A 10298-nucleotide genomic window follows, 5' to 3' on the forward strand; every position below is an offset into this window, starting at 1 on the left:
GACTTTGCCTTGTTAGTATGCCTTCTTTGTATCAAAGGATACTGATGCCACATAGAGACACTAGAGGTCAGAGTCCAGAGAGATTTCCAAGGTAACCTTAGAGTTGGCTCATCCGACGAAACTTGCCCACTTATATAGTATATTTCATACATGTCTTTGTTGCCTCTGGGATTAGATGATACTTGTGCCATGGTACCCTTTGAGATAGATTACTATCAAGTTTTCCTTGACCTAGATGATGGTTATGACTTGTGGATTGATATCTGTTTGGGATTTCAAACTATTTTCTTAGCATGGTGGGAGTGCACCATTTCAGTTCCATGAGGTCAAGTGGTAGTGTTTCTTATACCATTGAGATCTGATAGCTAAATTTTTTTTTTGTACGTACTTGTATAGTTTTTCCTTTCATTCTAATCTTTTTTTTATAATAGATAGTTATATTATGTTATATTGTACTTGACTATCAGAGATCTTATGACATGATGTGTTTATTTATGATGTATATTCTTTAAGATTTTCATACCATGTGACTTGTATAGTTCATGATTATGCATTCTAGCTATGTCAAGAGGCATCTTATGTAATTTTATATTATTTAATTGGATTCGTACTCATGGTTATTTCATGATGTGGATTTTGGTTATGGGTTAGATTTAATATTAATAAACTTATACATGTGATTCAACGTCATGGAACCCTTAAGAGATGTAATCTATTTTGGATGGTTGTATGTATGTGAGTTATTGTTCTTGTTGTATTATCTATTGATGTTTTTTTTTTTTTAAATGGAAATCTTAGTGAAACATTAGGTTAACTTCTTTTAGGTTCCTTGGCAAGGCATTACAATATGCAAGCTTTATGGATCTTTTCCCTTGAAAAATACTTGTTTGAATTCTTCCACATGTTCTCTTAACTCATCTTTCTAGCTATTATTTCTACTATCATTTTTTCTGAAATTTTTGTTATTATTCCTTCTAAAATTTGGTAACATGTTGATGTTCCTCATGTCCATTCTATAAAATCTTTCTTCATGATGAAATTTATTGCATAGCTGACATACTAGTGCACTGTTTCTTTGATTAGGTCTAGACTAGTTAATTGGTGCTCTGTAATTTTTGGAAATATGTCCAAAGTTTTTACATTGATAACACACAATATTGTTTCTTTCTGCTTTCTCTACTAGTTCCTTCATTTGATCTTCTTCTTTGACTAGGTGTCCTTTCACCAGATCTTCTTATTTCAATACCTGTAGGGTTAGTATCTGTAAACATTCTACTATTTCTATTATTACTATCAAATTTAGGTTTTTGACAATCAACTACTTTATGACCAAAACCATGACAATTATAACAATAAAAATAGTAATAAGTTTGAATGACTTACATGTATAGTTTCTCTTCGTATGACTAACTTCATGACATATAAAGCATCTAATTTTAAATTTATACCTTACTTCCTTAGGTTATTTAACTTGCTCAGTTTCCTCTAATTCATTAATTTTCTCCACTTGACTTTCTTGATAAACTTCTTTTGATGCATCTCTAGATTGGCTTGTTCAATCTTATATTTCTCATCTATCTTGTGTTCATGATGCTCAATATTCAAATCTAATTATTTTCTTGCTTTAGATTTCTTTGCCGACTTATCTCCAATAAAATATCAAAGACCAGTCTTATAATAGGAAGCTCTCTAAAAATATAGTTGCTAATCAATTTTCTCACTACCGAAATATAACTTTTCTCTTTGTTGCCTAGTCTATGTTAACTCTCCTTTCACAATAGTGTTGTACTTTTCAAGTTCTATATGTTCTAGCTTGATGGATTCAAGTTCAGAAGTAACTTTTGTAAGATGAGATCTTAGATCTACATTCTCAGATTTCAAATTTGACTCAACTTTTCTATCATCCTTCTTCAAAATTAATTCTAGTTCAATAATCTTCAACTCATGTTTTAGAATCTCATTTTCTTTCTTTAGTCTTGATGCTTCATCACTATCTTCTATTTGATCTTTAGGTTCTTTTTTAGATTTGAGATAATCAAACTTATATTTCAATATATGAATGTAGTCAAGTTTGCATCTTTGTACCTTTCTTTCAGGTTGTCTCTCTCCTTAATAACAATTTCAATCTGCTCAAGAGCTTCTTCAAGGTTCTTCTATAATTGTTCCATATCAAAAGGGATCTTACTCAAGTTTTCAAGCCTCTTCTAATTAATTGTGTACCAATTGTTAGAAATAGGAAATACTGAGAGGGGGTGAATCAATATTCTAAAAAGTTTAGTCCAAAACTAGATATTATTAATTGCCTTTTAACTTGCATATGAAAGTAAACTAACAATGCTAAAAAGTAAACATAACTATGCAATAAGAGAACTCATAACACCATATTTTGTTATCTAGGGAAACCTTAGCCAAGGGAAAACCTCGGTGGGGATTGTACCCACAAAATGATCCACTAATCAAAAGTATCTAGTTAAAGATATTAAACCTATTAGGAGTCTATTAGATGTATATAGTGTCTCAATCCTTGTTAGAAGCCTCAATCCTATTAGGAGTTGTTACAAATACATATACAAAATGATATACAAGTTGGGCCTACTACCCAAACATGTAACTTACAGCATAATTCCTTGATACAAAAAGATAGATACAAAAACCTCTTTCTTGTTGTTGATATCTTCAATTCTGATATGTTACTATTTCCCATCACATAACTCACAATCCTCTAAAAATACATCATAATTTACATCATATCAATTTTTCATAGCCTTCATGAGAAGAACACTTTACTTTGCATATTGTAATCTATCTTTATACCTTTGTAAGTCATAAAACATTGTCCAGTCGACCTTTAATCTTTCACATGCTTGGTAAAATAAAAAGCTAGCTCTTTCTCTCTTAGGGTTAACATCTAGGATTTCATCCCTAATTAGTAAAGAAATTATTTTGTAAACAATGTAATTCATTAACTCACTATTAACCTTTTTCTATTATGCTATGTTTTGTCTATATACTGCTGCAATTGGTAAAACTGTCATATCTTCTTTCATACTGACTCTACTAACTTGCATACTTATACATATTATCTTGACACTCTATACATCTATATCTAACTATACATATGCCCATAATGTCTATGTCATGCATACATATCAAAACTGTATATGCTCTAATAGCTAACCTAGCTAATACATAGACAATTTTCTAAGTCTAATCACATAATCTTCATCTTTAAGATCTTCCTTCTTGATACTAGATATATGTTTTCATAAATGGAAAATCCAAATTATATACTTAGCTAGATTGCTAGCACACCTAGGATTTCAAAATTTGGAAAGGCATACGATCTATCCCTATAGTGGTGCATGTGGTGATCATGCAAGATCTTGCCAAATTTAACAATTATGACAATGCATTTGTTGCAAGTTAAGACATGTTCATCTCTTTTTTCTTCTCGTTTGAGTGATTTCCATTTTATTCTTCTATCTAGTGAGTTTATTATTTCATAGATACTAGCTCTGGTGATTTTATTTCAATAATTGTTCCTTCTCATACTGATTAGGCTCTAGGTCTACAATTTTATTTTCTTGTGCCTTATATTTTGAGAGAAAGTATGGGTGATTTTTTGTATTAGAATGAGCATGATACTTGTGAAGAATTTAAGAAATATCCCAAGGCCTGGGAGATTATGGAAAAGGGGAATATGGTCTCTTATGATGAAGGCATGAAGGGTTATAACCTTGACCTTTTTTTAAGAAAATTATTGTTTCCTAAGATGAGAGGAAGGTTATTGTGGGAAGTATGGAGTTTATGGTCACTCCAAAGGCCATTTCTATAGTTATTGGTTAGAGTATGGAGGGAGAGAAAGTCCTCCACAACAACAAAATTTCCTTCAAAGGGGGCTTAAGGTTATTTTTAGAAGTTGGTGATAAAATTCTATTATTATAGTTAGGTTTCAATAGAGAGAAGCTCCCTAAAATTTGGAAAATTATGGAAAAGATCCTCATTAAGTTTGTAACTTGCAAGGGAATCTACAAAAAAATTCACTCTCATATTTTTCTCATAATTAATCAATTTTAGAGGGATGTGAAATTGTATTTTATGTATTGGATTTTTTTTCACTTTCCCTATCTATTCAAAAGTCTAAGGTTAAGCATAGTGTTTCCTTCTACCAAGGATTTTTTTTAGAATTTAAATAAATTCCACATTAACCTCATTATGCACAATGCCCCTTATTTGACTATGGCGTTGAATAACCTTGAGTTTCCCCCTATTCCATCCTCTATTAACTAGTTGCAAAACCCAGAAATTACCCCTAGAGATTCTCCTATCTTAGGTACCAATGTTATTCCTATCTATAAAGCTAAATGAAAGAAAGAAGACCACACTAAGCAAGTTGAGGAAACTGTTGAGGTGCTTGATGGTTTTCCTAGTCGGTATTCTTGGCATATTGACTTAGTCTAGATTACAAAACACTACACCCATTAATCTTCTCCTAATTGACCTATTATTCCTTTATTTTCCTCCTCCACTAAGATCAACTTGGGTTATATTGGGGACCTATAAATTCCTTTCTTTGGGTCTCATTCTCTTCCTAGATTAGAGGATGGAGATATTGATTTAGAGGCTCTCTCTTTACACTCTAATAAGCTTGCAATATGTTAAAATAGGATAAAGGTGATCACCGAGTGGCTCTTTTTTTAACTCAATATTTTTAGAGGGAAAATTAATAAGCTAGAAGCCTTGGAAGAGATGGATCAAAAAGTGGAGGATTGGATCACTGGTAGACAAGATGATTCTTTGTGACAATCAGGTAAAGACTTGGGATAAAAACTACATAATTAGGAGTTACTAGAGAAATAAGTTTTTGAGATTCATTTTATGGTTCCCATTAAAGATGAAAAATTTGAGATTATTAATACTTTTCATTTATAAAGGTTTTCCAAGAGAAGCTAGGTATCAACTCAAGGTGCTAGTGTCCTAAATAAATTCTTGTTAGAAGGTGGCACTAAGGGGGATCTTGAGGAATGTTAACTCAAAAGAAAGAGGAGAGAGGAAGCTCTAAGTAAGGAGTAGATTCCATAGAAAATTACTAAATAGGTTTCTAGGTCAAGGGATACTACTCCTTCCCATCCTAGATAGTATTATTTCCTAGAAAAGATCATGGAATTGTAGAGGTAGTTGTGGATAATTGGATTATTGTTTCTCATCTTTGGGTAGGTTCTTGTTGCTAGGTTCTTGGTCTATAGTGTTATGTTTTCTTTTTCTTCTCTTTTGGGTTTGTTGGTTTGTCAACCATAGCTCATTGGTTCATGGTTATTAATCATGTAATGTGGAATTATACTTAGGTCCTCTAGTCTTTTTTTCCTTATCTTAGCTACTTCTTTGTTTTAAGTTTATGTTTATTATGGTTCTACTTATCTAAGATGTCATGGTGTGTTAACATATTTCCATCATCTTTGGACTTGATGTTCATTTTTTGTTAAGGTTTTATACCCTACCCCACTTTTCTTAATGAAAAAAAAAGAAACATCAAGGCTTTATGATGAAAGGTTCTAGTAATAAATTTTTCTATGAACTTATTTAGTTGCAATAAATTGCCAAAAAACTTAAATATTTTCCCATGATTCAAAGGATGACCCTTTCTATTATAAGTCTCAAGATAGGTAATCTTTGTATGTTGCAAGATAACAACGTAAATGATGTAGTTTGTTGTTCTGTTCAATTTTTTGTACTATGACTAGTAATTTTCTGGTTAGCAATTTCTACCCTTTTTGTTCCCCTTTGTGGGTTTCATTTTTCTTTGGTTTTGGATCTACACGCATATCTTTCTGTTATGTTATTATAAAGGGTTTCTGGGTTCCTTCAAAACCTATTTTTCCTTTAATTTAAAAAAAAACATAAATGATATCTAAGGGAAAAGGACTCAAAATGTTACAAGTATAGAGATGTTGAACTTAGATTGACTTATTGAAATAATTTGATGTAAAAAAGACATTATTTGAGTCAAGATATTAATGGTAGAATCAATAGATGAGATAATAGGAGAAGAAGCATTGGAAATATTAAGAGCGCTATTTTAAAATTTAAGGAATAGTTGGATATGAGAAAGGCACAGTATGGTAAGTGGGCATAAAACAATGGAATGGAATACATGGCACACTTGAAGGGATCTAAGGAGTAGTAAGTTTTTAAAAAACTCACATATGTAGAATTTGGTTTTTTACTTGAAGTTATTATAATAGGTGGAGCATAAGTGGACTTACTAGGAATGGAATGGTGATAGGGATAGAGGTGTCAACAATAATGATAAGTGGAATAGAACCTAAATCAAGATCATGTTATCTAATAGGCTTGACATAGGTATTAATGAGATGAGAGGTCATATGAAAAATTGCGTATCATGCTCATCATTATGCCTTATTTAAATAAATGAGGTCACATCTAAGATTTTCTTATCTAGGCCATTGTTCAAATTTCTCAAAGTCATATAGAATTTTTTCAACCTGCATAGGAGGAACCCTTAAAGTTTCATCATCATCATGAGAATGATGAGAAGACTAGTTCTCTGTGATATGATTGATTTTAGTAGTATGAATGTTCGTCTCATCAAGATTTCTAGAAATGAATGATGGCTTATGATTAGAGAAATCCATGATTCTATGGCTTTTTCTAACCAAAACATTATTGGTTGGATTAAAAAATTTATATGAACATACTAAAGAGAATGAAATAAAAGATAAATGTAATGTAATTTAAAATAAATATGCAATCTAAGAAAATTCAACAATCAAGTTTAGGCATGTTATGTAGATATTAAAGGCTCCATTCCAAATGCATATAATGTAACAAAGATGTAATGTAAATAGTAATTATCACCATGCATACAAATAAGATCAAGAAATGCAATTTCAAAGATCTATTAACATATCTGAATGAAATGACTATAGAACTATGGTGCAAGTTCATACAAACTAGATGTATATCTAACTAATGTTTAATTATGTAATATGATAAACATGTAAATGATGAAATAAATATAGATTTGGTGGATTAAAGTTAATGTACAAGGGAGAAAATATCAAGAATTAACACACCTTGGAGAAATAAGAGACAAATGGATGTTTAGATCTAATTTTGATTTTGTAGAGCTGTTAGAAATAGGTAAAACTCTAGATCCAAGATTATGATAACTCGATGTATCTCTTATAAAAATCTCAACCAAAAACATTGATGCCAAACCACATGACTCTAATCAAGGATGAGGGTGCAAAACTTCACCTTGTCCTTTAATCTCCAAATCTAATGAAATTTTTAGACAGCCTATGACTAGTGATAAGTTTATTGAATTTGGCTCTACAATTTCCATCATTATTCTTGAACAAAATAAAGAAGCAAAAAATAAATAAAAGGGGGTTTTCCTTGGTCAAACCTTTGTTTAGGAACTAACCTTGAAATGAAATTAAGATTTTGTAAGGAAAGGAATGTAAAGAACATAAATTTTGGTATTCACCTTGCATAAGAAAGCCTCATTGATGGATATTATGATCTAATAAATCTATAAAGATGCTTATATGTGTACATCTTAGAATTATTGTAGAACCAATAATGTCTACACATATGTGGAGATGTATGATCACCAAACTTAGATCGAGAATTTTGAAATGCTTGATACCCTTAATGGAGAAGTAGTGACAAGAAGAATAGATGCATTGATATTCATTATTCATTAAAAATTCATCTAGTGTCCAATATGGGAGAGAAACATGGATCAACTATAAAAGATTTACTTTTCTTGAGTCAATCTTTAAGAAATGGAGACTTGGAGACCTTGAATTATATGCTTTCCTTTGAATCTTCAATCCAAATTCTTAATAAGTTTGATTTCACTTGCACTTAAATCACCAATTCCAAGTAGGTGTAGATTGTATTCTTGACTATGGATGTCAAAATGAGAGGAGTTTGTGTCCTTTTATACTCATTTCTTGATCAATGTTCCTGAGTAAAAGCTACATTATATATCTAGGATGAAAACACTACATTTGGTCTAGACCTAAAATTAAGCACAATCTCCTTAGACAAAACTGACTTGGTCACCCTAGTCTAAGACTAGAGTGTCCTAGTCAAGACAAATTTTCCTCAATATTTTACTAGGCCTAGGAAAGTGTGGTAAATTGTAGAGGAAGAGAATATAAGTTGTTGGAATCAAGCATAAAGAGTATTTGGAGTTTGAAATCACCAATATGAGTCTAATAGGGCTTAGAGCCTCTAATTATCAGAACTAAATTTTTAGGATGTTACACTCTACTCCTTACCCTAGAAAATGCAACAATATAGACTCAAACTTCAAACATGTCACTCACTCGTTATAACCAAATGTTTTTATTGTCAAAAAAATTATTATGTAATTTATTTATTTTTCAGCAATTAGTTGTATTTACACTTCTTATATTTAGATATTGTATTTTTATACATATTATTTATAATTGACTATAATCATATATTGTTAAATCAAAAAGATAATTTGAAGACATGAAATATATTTAAAAAATTCATTATTATTTTTTAAATCACTCATTTATTAAACAACTCAACTATCAAACAACTGAAATACAAAATAAAACATTTGTAAATGAACAAAGTTTTCTATCCTAATACAAAAAGTGACATGGATGATCATTTCATATAGAAAAAATAACGTGACCCATACATGATACCATCACTTTCCATTGTAGATGGAGGTAACAGTAGCAACAACAAAGTATAACGGTGATGAGTATGGAAACGACAACGATGATGATAGAAATGAAGATGAGGATGAAAAGTACTTGAATGATTTGTCATAGTTTACATAAAATGTCATAATTTCTTTTAATTATTTTGCTAGAATTCATTTAATTAAATTTAAAATGATTGTTTCTCTTTCGATATATTTTTGTTTTTGTTTGACATATGATTGATTTTTAAAAAAGAAATTTTATTTTTATTAATATAGTATGTTTTATTTAATTTCATTTTTATATATATCTTTGTCATATTATTTTTTTTAACTCAACATTCTTATTTTTTTATTTAAAAAATTACTTTTATTTTTCATTTTTATCATTTAATTATTTTTATTACATATATATATAATATGAAATATTTTTTTGATGTTTTTTATTTTGAACATATTTTTGAAAAAAAAATTAAAATTCAAAAAATAAAATAATTTTCAATATATCATTAAATATAAAAAAACAAAACTAATTAATGTGAATAATATTTAAAATTAAAAATAATTCAAGATTAAGTTAGACTTTATATAATAGTTGGGTGAAAATTTTTCCACATTAATATGGAAAAGGTTAGGGTTAGATTTAGGGACAAGATATGGAAAGGGTTATGGTTTAAGATTATTGTTTAGATTTTTTATAGGGTTAGAATTTACACCATGGTTAGGGTTTTCCTTATGGCTAAGATAAAACTTTAGGGTTATAACAAGAATAATATTTATTTTGACAATGATGTTTATGCAAATAATAATATTTTGGTTTAGGGTTTTCATCATTGTTCTAGGGTTAAGATTAGGATTAGCCATGGGATTACTACTAATACTTATTATTATGGTTCAAATTTAGGTTAGGATTAATATAAAATTTTAAATAATCTAATATAAATATAAACATAATATAATTATTATAGTATATTATAATACTAAGTTATTTAATTTATATTTTAATTTCTATTTTAGATTACCATATATAATATATATATGATAAATTTATTGAGATATAATTATGTATCAATGTATATAATATAATATTGAAACATATTTTCAGCTCTCTCTCCACACTCACACACACACACACACACACACACACACATGAATAAATTTATGAAGAGAAAGAGAGGTATATATAGATATATATATACATGTGTGTGTGTGTGTGTGTGTGTGTGTGTGTGTGTGTGTGTGTGTGTGTGTACCTCTCTTTGCCTTCATAAATTTATTCTCTTGCTTTTTTTTAATATCTCCCTATCCCTATTTACATTTTTCTTTCTCTACTTCTTTATTTTTTTTTATATCTCTACCAATCTCTCCCTTACCCCTCTCTCTCTACATCTTTATATTTGTTTATCCTATTTTTCACTATATTTAATTCATGCTCTACCTCTATAGGAAGATAACAAGAGAAGGGAATATACCTATCTCCTTTCCTGTTTATCTCTATCCCCCTTTCTTCCTCTTCATATTTATTGTCTCTCTCTTTTTAGGGTTTAAGCTTTAGGAAAAGAGAGAAATGGAGAAAATGAGAAAG

The sequence above is a fragment of the Cupressus sempervirens genome, chromosome 10 (assembly GCF_028749045.1).
Source record: "Cupressus sempervirens isolate cs-2001-9-10 chromosome 10, ASM2874904v1, whole genome shotgun sequence".
Taxonomy (NCBI): Eukaryota; Viridiplantae; Streptophyta; class Pinopsida; order Cupressales; family Cupressaceae; genus Cupressus; species Cupressus sempervirens.